General features: G+C 42.1%; 1 non-coding gene across 1 annotated transcript; it reads left to right on the forward strand.

Moving 5' to 3' along the window:
* Positions 1–953: 953 nt before the first annotated feature.
* On the forward strand, positions 954–1,038 carry TRNAE-UUC (transfer RNA glutamic acid (anticodon UUC)). The gene has a single exon. It is a non-coding gene; the product is annotated as a tRNA-Glu (tRNA).
* The last annotated feature ends 8,768 nt before the right edge of the window (positions 1,039–9,806 follow it).

Raw genomic sequence — 9,806 nt, forward strand, 5'->3', positions numbered from 1 at the left:
CCGGGACTCTGGCCCCATATTCCTAGGGCACTTCTGAACCACAGCTGCCCCATTCCCAGGGATGATATTGGATCCTTCACTCAACATTAGCCTCGCCATGTGGTGCTCTTTCTTCAGGCCTTTGAGTAGATGATTTCTCAACTGGATTTGAGATTTTATTTGTGGATCCCATTCAGTTAAGTCCCCAGACACTGCTGGGAGCCACACTGGCCTCTCTGGATGGCAGTCACAGCAAGGAAATGGCAGTGTTTGCACAGCTCCTGCCATGAGAAATGAAAACTGGTATCTCCTGCTACTACTGGCTCGTGTTGTGCTGGTATTGACCAGGCCTCACAATATTCCATATCAGACCAATATTCTGAACACAGATACCTCATAAGGAAAAGCATATTCCTGCCTTTACAAGAGAGATTTTAGATGAAAGCTCTATGGATGATTGTCAAAAGGCTCTTCCTAAGGGCCTTGCAGATCCAAGACTTAGGGGGTTAAGAACACAAGAATTACAACTGAGCCTGGCCCTGAGACAAAGAGCCTAATTTAGAGTTAAGGTACAGATAAGGGCAGAACTTAAGTTAATACTTACACCTTCTCCTAATTGGTGATGTATGGCAGTCCCTTCCCCAAGGCCTACTTTCTGCAAACACCCTCCCTTACAGGTGGCTGGGATGAGGATAGATAAGAGTAGCTAAAACATTACCCACAAACAAAAGGCTGACACTTTTAGGGCCTCCATAGTGTTCACACATTCAGCATCAAATAGGTTTCCACAAACAACTTATTAACCAACTCAAAAACATACATTTGAGAGTCAGACAGAATGACTCTTAGCCCATCTATACACTTAACCTATGACCTAACCTTAGCGTTATTAACTTAGAACAAATATGTATCCTGTCTTTTACTAAGAATACCCTGCTAAATCTTTAGTTATAAGATTTACTTAACCTTGGGGCGCCTGGGTGGCTTAGTCGGTTGGGCGTCCGACTTTCACTCGGGTCGTGATCTCGCGGTTCGTGGGTTCGAGCCCCGCGTCGGGCTCTGTGCTGGCTGCCAGCTCAGAGCCTGGAGCTTGTTTCAGTCTGTGACTCCCTCTCTCTCTGACCCTCCCCTGCTCAAGTTGTCTCTCTCTCTCTCTCCTAGAAATAAATAAAAAACATTAAAAAAAAAAAAGATTTACTTAACCTCACTATAATTGGAATAGTTCTGCAAGAATATTTCTGTAAAACATGCTTCTGTACACTTTCCAAAGCATCTTATCACAAAGAGCTACCCATTGTAAAAATTCCTTTTTCTGATGTCATGTTATCATTTAACCTATAAATAAAGACACCAAAACCGACAGACAGAGATGCCTGTCTGGTGATCAGAAAGGATCTCGGGGCTCTCTCATTCTCTTTCGCCGACACCGTCCATCCTTCAGGGACCCCTGGACCTGTCGGAGCCGGCGCGGCCTCCGGCAAGACACCCTTTTGGAAATATACCTTCTGGAAATACACTGCCGGCTGACCAGCATCAAGACCCTGTGCCCTTGGCCTTTGCAGCCCCTTCAGCTGGGCATGGTGGCAGAGGGAGGGGCAGTTGATGATCAGACCTATATAGTGCTTTCTTTCCTAAAAGGATAAAGCTTTCCACTCTTTGTTTTCTAAAAAAAATTTTTGAAGAAGATAATTTTTCTGTAATGCTATAAATTCTTTGAGCAGATAGGTATCAGCAGCCTCTGTGATGGCAAAATACTTTTTAGCAGAAAGAGTCAGTTTGACAGATAAATGTGCTGTGTAATTAAAGGATTAAGCATCCTTTCTCCTGAAATTAAATTAAGAAGGGAAGACTTCTGTGCTAACTTGTTTATGATAAAATTATTTGTTGTCATTTTGCAAACCATGAGGTAGTGTCAGGTTTGATATTTTCACCTCCGAGGCAGATGGGAAATGACATTTATACATGACACTGACCACAGTGGCACATACCTGAATTGTCTCCAGGTTGTCAAATCCAGATGCTTCCTCTTTCACAAATGAGGGGGAATACTTCCCTTCTTCTCCCTGCTTTGTTTTTCTGTGGAGGAAAAAACGTTTCACCTTCCAGTGGATTCTGAAAGCAACTGACTTTTGTGTACATGGCACACTTATTCTTATTGGGTGATTCCATCTCTTTCTGACCCAGACCATGGTGACTGCAGAGGGGGTTTGGGGAAGACTGATTGGGGGACCTTTGGAGGGCAGGAGACCTGGCTAAAGGATTGTACAGAAGACCAGTTTTATCTAGTTAGCAAAGGCTGTTTTGCAAGTTCTGACCCTCTGCTGCTTTCTTTTATGCAGGTGTTTTCTTGTCTGCACAGAAGCAGAGCTCATCTGGCTGTTAAATCCTGGACTTTTGCTTCATCAAGGTCTTTGGGGTGTGCATGTGTGTGTGTGTGTGTGTGTGTGCTGTTTGTTTTTAGCTGAGGCTCTGGCCAAGCCAGACTGACAGTATCTGTGCTCTGGGAGGGGTTTCACCTCTAGGAGACTCTGGAGGAGCTGCCCAAGTGTCTGATGCAGCAGGAAGAGCTGTGCCAGGTCTTGACAGTACTTTGGACCCCAAGTCCATGGTTTCCCTCCATGCTGCCCCCTAAAGGTGATAGCCAAAGTGGGGCTTTGAAAGGATTATTTTAGGCTCAGATTAAATTCAAGGGGGAGGGTGGGTGGGAGGAAAAAGCAGGAAGTTTAGAGACATCTTTGGGGAGGAGAGGGAGAGATTTTGGAAGCCTCCTTGTGCCTTGAGTCACATTCCTGTGCCTTTCCTGTGATTTCTGTGCCTCTCTGGTGCCCACAGAGGTAACTAGCTCCATGACACCATCTTCCTTCCTTCCCTGCCTCACTCTCTCTCTCTCACTCCTGTTTTCTGGGCTCTTCTTTCAAATATACCACCTGCATATGATTCATCAGCATGGAGGAAAACACTGGAGGGCACACAGTGGTTGTTAGCTTGAGTTAGTTGGTGTAGAGCAAGCAGGGGAAGCTGAGGAATATGGGTGAGGCAGACCAAAGAAAGCATGGGGGTGATGGGCATAATATATACTGGTACCCTCACACCCCCTTAAACACAGCATTCTGGGCTCCTTAATAAATAATCTGTTAGGAAAAGCAAAAGATGGAGCCTTTGAGAAGAAGAAATAAAGACTTTTTAGATTTTTAAAAATATGGGCAATACCAAGCTGTAGCATCTAGGATTTCACACTCCGGTGATAAGATGATCAAGAAACACAAGAAAAGCATTAGCACAAAAGTCCTGACAGTGATTACCTTTCAGAGGTGGGTAATGGCTGGGGTGGAGCATATGACAGGGATTTCTAAGGTGGCTGCAAAGTTCTATTTCTTGACCCGGGGAGTGATTATAATAATTCATGACTATTTATATTCTTTTCTGCACCCATATCATATTTTACTTCATAATGGAAAATTAAGAAATCCTATGACACAACTAGTCTCTGCACTTATGAAAAATTGTGTGTCTGTGCGTCTGCGTGCGTGTGTGTGAGTGTGAGCATGTGTGCACAGGAAAACAAATAAGCAAATGAAAACAGCAGCTGAGCAGTGGGTTCATAAAATTACCCCTGACAGCTAAGGAGAATAGTCCAGAATTAGGTCGGAGACTCTCCCTTTCCAAATCTATGAGGCCTCAAGGCACCAGCCTGGGCAGCTTTCCTACCTAACTTTGTCCAGACAGATGAAGCAGGAAGGATCAGTTTTGATCATGACTGCTGGATGTGTGAGTAACATTCTGCCTGGTAATTATTTTTGACATTTGACAGTTCTGGGCACCACCTTTTACAGCTCTGAAATGTTGGCAGGGCACTTATTTTTGAAGTGTTCATATTTTCCTATAGGTAGCCAAGTATTCACAGGATACATCTTTGGGTGCTTAGTTTCAAATGAAGGTAGAGAGTTATGGAAAGTCACAGACCCAGAGGGAAGCTTGGAGTTTCAGGCAATAACTTACTATTCAGCAACGCCAATAACCACAACAAAAGTGGGACCTTTATTTATTTATTTTTATTAAAAGTGCTTAAAGTTTATTTATTTTAGTAATCTCTACACCCAATGTGGGGCTTGAACCCATAACCCACAAGAGTTACATGCTTTTTTGACCAAATCGAAAATGGCACTCCGAAAATGGGACTTTTAAACTAATTAAAGAAAAAAAAACCTCAGCTCCCATGTACAGAATTGGGCTTACGGTCTTTCAGAGAAGATACCGTGTGAAATCTTTGCTTCCAGATTTCTCCCTCACCTGTCTGCAGGGCACTGCTGAAATTCCGAATCTTTTAGATCACTCAGAGGGCTAATGAGATTAAAATGCAAATATGCCTGGAAGAAGTAGCCAGGTAATGACACTCATGCTATGGTGAAAAGATCACTTAAAGGAAGGGATTCTGAACTGGAGACAGGGAATGGCTCAGAAGAAAAATGCCTGGAACTTTGCCAAAGCAGGCAATAAAAAGGCACCAAGTGTCTGCAGTGACATGTATGGAGATTTTATCAATTAGGCTCTTTAGGTTTTAAGTGGCAGAAAATTCAACATAACTAGGATTAAGGGAAAAATGAAAGTGTATTGGCTTATATAATTTAAAAGTCCAATAGTAGATTGGCGGTGAGGTTTCAGGCATCGTGTGATCAAAATGCTCAAACAGTACTTTCAAAACTAGGCTTTTCTGCTCTTACATCTACTTTTCTCTCTTTTGGATTTCCTCTCAGAGAGCCCTCTGCTAGTGGGGACTCCTGTGATCTCTAAAGTGTAACATAACAGGCTATTTCTTGGCCTGATCACTGCAGAAAAATATTATGGTAAATTAGCTTTAACCGGCTCTGATTAGCCACATGCTTCTCTCTGAATCAGTCATGAAGGTCACCAGATGCAATGCTCTGGTGGGCCATGCTGGAGTTTTGTGTTTCCTCTTGGAGTCAGAGATGGGTCAATTCAATCAATTCACTTTCACTGAGATATGCAGAAGTGAATAGAGAGGGAGAAATGGGTGCTGGAGATTTAGATATCCCACGTCCTCCTTGGCAAGTTTGTGTGAGTTCCAGTCCAGAGTGGCTATGAAATCAAGTTGGTGCATCACGGCCAGCATCACAAAATTATAACAGGAGGGAATTTAATATAAGATATCTGAGTGTATACATATGTATGTGAATATATGTGGATATATGTGTATATCTATGTATGTGCGTATACAAATACATGGATAAATACGTACAAAACATCTTTCCCCATGGGGCATAGTAAGAAGGTATAAAAATGCTGCTTCCCAGGATCCTATGTGCCAGGCAATGTGAACTGATGTTGCCCTTCCTGTTTATACCTTCCCTTCCAGTCTCTCTCCTTTTACTCTTGTTGCTCACCCAGCTTGTTGTGACCTCTTTCCTGTTCTCACCCACTTCTTCCTTGTCTTCAAGGTCTGACTCAAAGTCGCTTTCTCTGTAAAGACTGTCTGCTGAAACCCCCACCCATGCTGAAGTACCCAGCTCTTCTTTGTGTGTTCAGAGAGACTGCCATTTGCCTGGTCCTGTCAGATACAGGTACCAACCTGCTTGCCTGTAAAAGAGGTAGAGTCGCACCATCCAATATGGCCACCAACAGCCTCGTTGGCCACTAAGCACTTGAAAAGTGATGTTCTGTAATTGTTTTTTTTTTAATAGTTTATTGTCAAATTAGTTTCCACATAACACTCAGTGCTCATCCCNATGTTCTGTAATTGTTAAACATGGCCTGGACTTGGAAGATGAAAAAAAATGGTAAAATATCTCATGAATAGTTTTTGTCCTTATTATATGTCAATAGGATAGTGTTTACAAATATATTAGGTTAAATTAAAATGCATGATTAGGGGCGCCTGGGTGGCTTAGTCGGTTAAGCGTCCTACTTTCGCTTGGGTCATGATTTCGCGGTTCGTGGGTTCGAGCCCCGCGTCAGGCTCTATGCTGACTGCCAGCTCAGAGCCTGGAGACTGTTTCATCTGTGACTCCCTCTCTCTCTGACCCTCCCCTGCTCACGCTGTCTCTCTCTCTCTCCTAGAAATAAATAAAAAATAAAAAAAATGCATGATTAAAATAAGTTTTATCTCTTTTTTCTTATCTCCTTCCAGATGCGACTACTAGAAAATGTAGAATTTTACTCGTGGCTTGCATTGTATGTGTACAAAATAGCACTGGCATAGAGCATAGCAGGTGAAGGCTGGGCCCTAGGGGCAGAGAGAAGTGAGCATGATTCTGGATGAACTCCTGATTTCCATAGTACAGATATTAAGAATTGGATTTGTGGGATACTTGTGCCTATTAATGGAATAATTAATGGCACGTGGGGTGCACTTCATAAATGATTGCTGTTTCTTCTGTTTTACATGGTGAGGTCCCATCTCTCTACTGGATTATCTCTTTCAGTGTTTCCTTTATATAAAGCGCCTAACACACTGCCTGGCTCATAGCAGAACCCAATTCATGTTCCTTGAATGAATGAATGAATCAGTCAATCAATCAACATCAGAAATGATTTGAGAACTAAGTGTCCATCAACTGACGAATGGATCAAGAAGATGTGGTTTACCTGTACAGTGCAATACTCCATGGCAATGAGAAAGAATGAAATCTGGTCATGTGTAGCGATGTGGTTGGAACTTGAGGGTGTTATGCTGAGTGAAATAAGTCAGGCAGAGAAGGACAGATACCATATGTTTGCACGTATAGGAGGATTAGGAGGAACTTAATGGAGGACCGTGGAGTAGAAGAAGGGGAAAAATAGTGGGGGAGAGGGAGGGAGGCAAACCATGAGAGACTCTTGAATGCTGAGAACAAACTGAGGGCAGATGAGGGTGGAGGGAGGGGAACGGAGGTGATGGGCATGGAGGAGGGCACTTGTGGCGATAAGCACTGGGTGTTATATGGAAACCAACTTGACAATAAATTATTAAAAAATAAGATAAAATTTAGTTTGCCTATTATGAAAAAAATAGAAATGATTTGAGAAAATTTTCCCAAGACAAAATTGACCCACTTGATAATTTGATTGAGAAAAAGTCTATCAGAGATTTGAGGCCACTTTATGATTTACCTGTAGGAAAATTCATAGCTGGTAACTATAGCAACTGGGCAATGCACAGCAATCTTCCTCACCCCAGACATTTCTCACTTCTTGTCAGTGGGTCAGGAGGTTGACCTAATCTCTTGTCTGAATAAGCATTTAAGCATTTTCAGTTTCTACCATTCTTGTTTGTCTTTTTTCTTTTTAATTTAAACTTTTTTTCCCCAAAGCCACATCTTTTTCAGTTTATATTCAATATGTGTAATCAATACCATGTGACAATTGCATGCACTTTGCAGTGTAACTTTATGTGCTTTTCCCATGAGCTATTAAACATACGTGTGTGTGCATATGTGCAAATGCACACACACATTTTTTTTTTTAACCCTAAGGTCATTTGATGTAGCAGATTCAGAAATGAAATTTTTGTGATACAAGTCCTCACAGGAGATTGGGGTATAGTCATGCTAAAAATATTAGGGTAAGGGAAAATTTCCTTCATACCATGGAAGGGCTGAGGCTTATAGAAACTGGCCAGGGGTTCCTGGGAGAAACGCCTTCATATATTTCTTGACCTCATTCTTCCCTGCCTCTCCCTACTCCTCCCTGAGATTCTGGCTCTAACGTTTGCATAAATGTGCCAGAATACAATTCCTCTGGAAATGAAAGGCTGGGAATTTGGAGCCTCTGCTTATTATCCTGAGGGGTACTGGGACAATTCTCAAGCTCCTCGAGGACATGATGTGACCCTGGGGAAAGTTCTTCAGCTCTCTGCAGCCTCAATTTATTCATCTGTAAAGTTAGGATATACCACTTGCCTCACAGGGGTTTTATAGAAATTAAATTGATAATATATTTGCAAATAGTGCATCAAATATGAGATACCTTATAAATGTAGGCAGAGTGATACATGTGAGTCTTGGAGATGGCGAGAGAGTTGCAGACCTGAACGAAGATAGGGTCCAAGTAGGGGGTTTCAGAGTTGGCTGATTCAATTCTCCATTTTACAAGACTGGGCTTGTGTGATGAACAATTGGAAAATCTATTTAACTAAAACTCTAGCTAAAGTGGAATTATGCCCTTGAGACAAAGAATAGACTGTCAAACAAATAAAAGCCAGTTCCTGGAGACACTAAGCATTCATGATTTCTAGAAGGTCCTAGTGGGGGACAGGTGCCCAAATGACAGACCATATCCAAACCCAGATGAAGGACTTTGAAGAAGAGGACCCTCCAAGGACATAGATCTGCCTCTCAAGTGTAACAGAGACAGAGGTGCAAACAAAGGGCCATAGCCATGTTGGGAGAAGAACCATTATCTCCCACTTGGAAGGAAAAGGTCCACATCAGGTTTCCTGAGGCCTCGAGGTAAAGTTGGGCTAAGCCTGTGAGAGGGCAGAGGGTGGGTAAGTTCTGAGAAGTGGGAAGGGAGAATGTACTTGGTGGAGGATGGCAGGAGGGAGAACATGGTGGTGGAAAGCCTCCTGCCATCTGCTGGGAGATTGGGTAAGATGATCAAGCCAGACTGAAGGAATGGGGAAACACAGGAACATGAAAATAAAACTGAGAATTTAAGTTGGGATCATATCAAGAGCTAGATGGAGGAGCTTTTACTCTATTGGGTAAATACTAGGAAGTCACTGAAGTGTTCTGAGCAAGGGAGTGTCATGATAAAATGACTATTTAAAGAATATTGGGTAGAATGTGTGGGATAGATTGGAAGTGAATAGGTAAGAAGAGCTACCTTGACAGGTCCCAATGGAAAGAGTAAATGAGAGATTTGGAACCAGATTTAATTTTGGTTCTTGATTCTGACTTATTAGTAGTGTGAACTTGGTAAAGTTACTTAAACTTCTGTAAATCTCACTTTCCCGATCTATAAGATAGGGAACAAAAAGCAAAGGACTATTCGCTGAGATTCTGCAATGAATTAATAGTACCTGACACAGGATCTGGTACACACCAGTGAATAGGAATAGCATTAGAAGGGAGAAGGCACATAATAAGGCTTAGCTAAGAAGCTCTAAAGGAAACCAACAAGTATCAATAATATCCTCTCTTCCCTCCTATCATTTAGATCAGGAGCTGGCAAACTAGGGTTAGTGGGTCAAATCCAGCCAATGGTCTGTTTTATACAGTCATCGAGCTAGGAATCATTTTTACATTTTTAAAGGGTTGTAAAATCCAACCAACCGTCAAACAACCAACCAGTCAATCAACAAACCAATCAACGGAATAACTAAGAAGATGTGACAGAGACCATATGTGGCTCACAAAACCCAGAGTACTTACTATCTGGCCCTTTTTAAGAGAAGTTTGCTGACTCCTTTTCTAGAGAAAACCCTTAAACATCTAAGCAAAGTCCACATCCATGGAAAGAACACATCTATACAATGATACTTATACACAGAAGAACCCATTGGGCACCTTTTCCTTGGGTGGGGACTAGCAGAGCTTTTTGCACATTGGGAACAGTTGCTTTGCTTGAGAGCTTCATCCTCTGAGTCTTTTTGTAAATGTAATAATTCCTGGGTCTTGGGGTTTCAATACCTCATTCCTCTTTCAAATTTTTGGCTCTTGCTTGCTACAGACAAATATTGTGGGACTCTCCAATATCTACAAACATTCGTGGGCCTTTGAGGGAAAAAAAAGCTTCCTTAGTATTTGAAAAATATTTAGGAAAAACTGTCTTCATGTCCTGGATACTTGCAGAAAGATTTTTTTTTTTTTGTATAAAGAGTTAGACAGCAA

Source organism: Crocuta crocuta, unplaced genomic scaffold, assembly GCF_008692635.1.
Source record: "Crocuta crocuta isolate KB4526 unplaced genomic scaffold, BGI_CrCroc_1.0 scaffold99, whole genome shotgun sequence".
Classification (NCBI taxonomy): domain Eukaryota; kingdom Metazoa; phylum Chordata; class Mammalia; order Carnivora; family Hyaenidae; genus Crocuta; species Crocuta crocuta.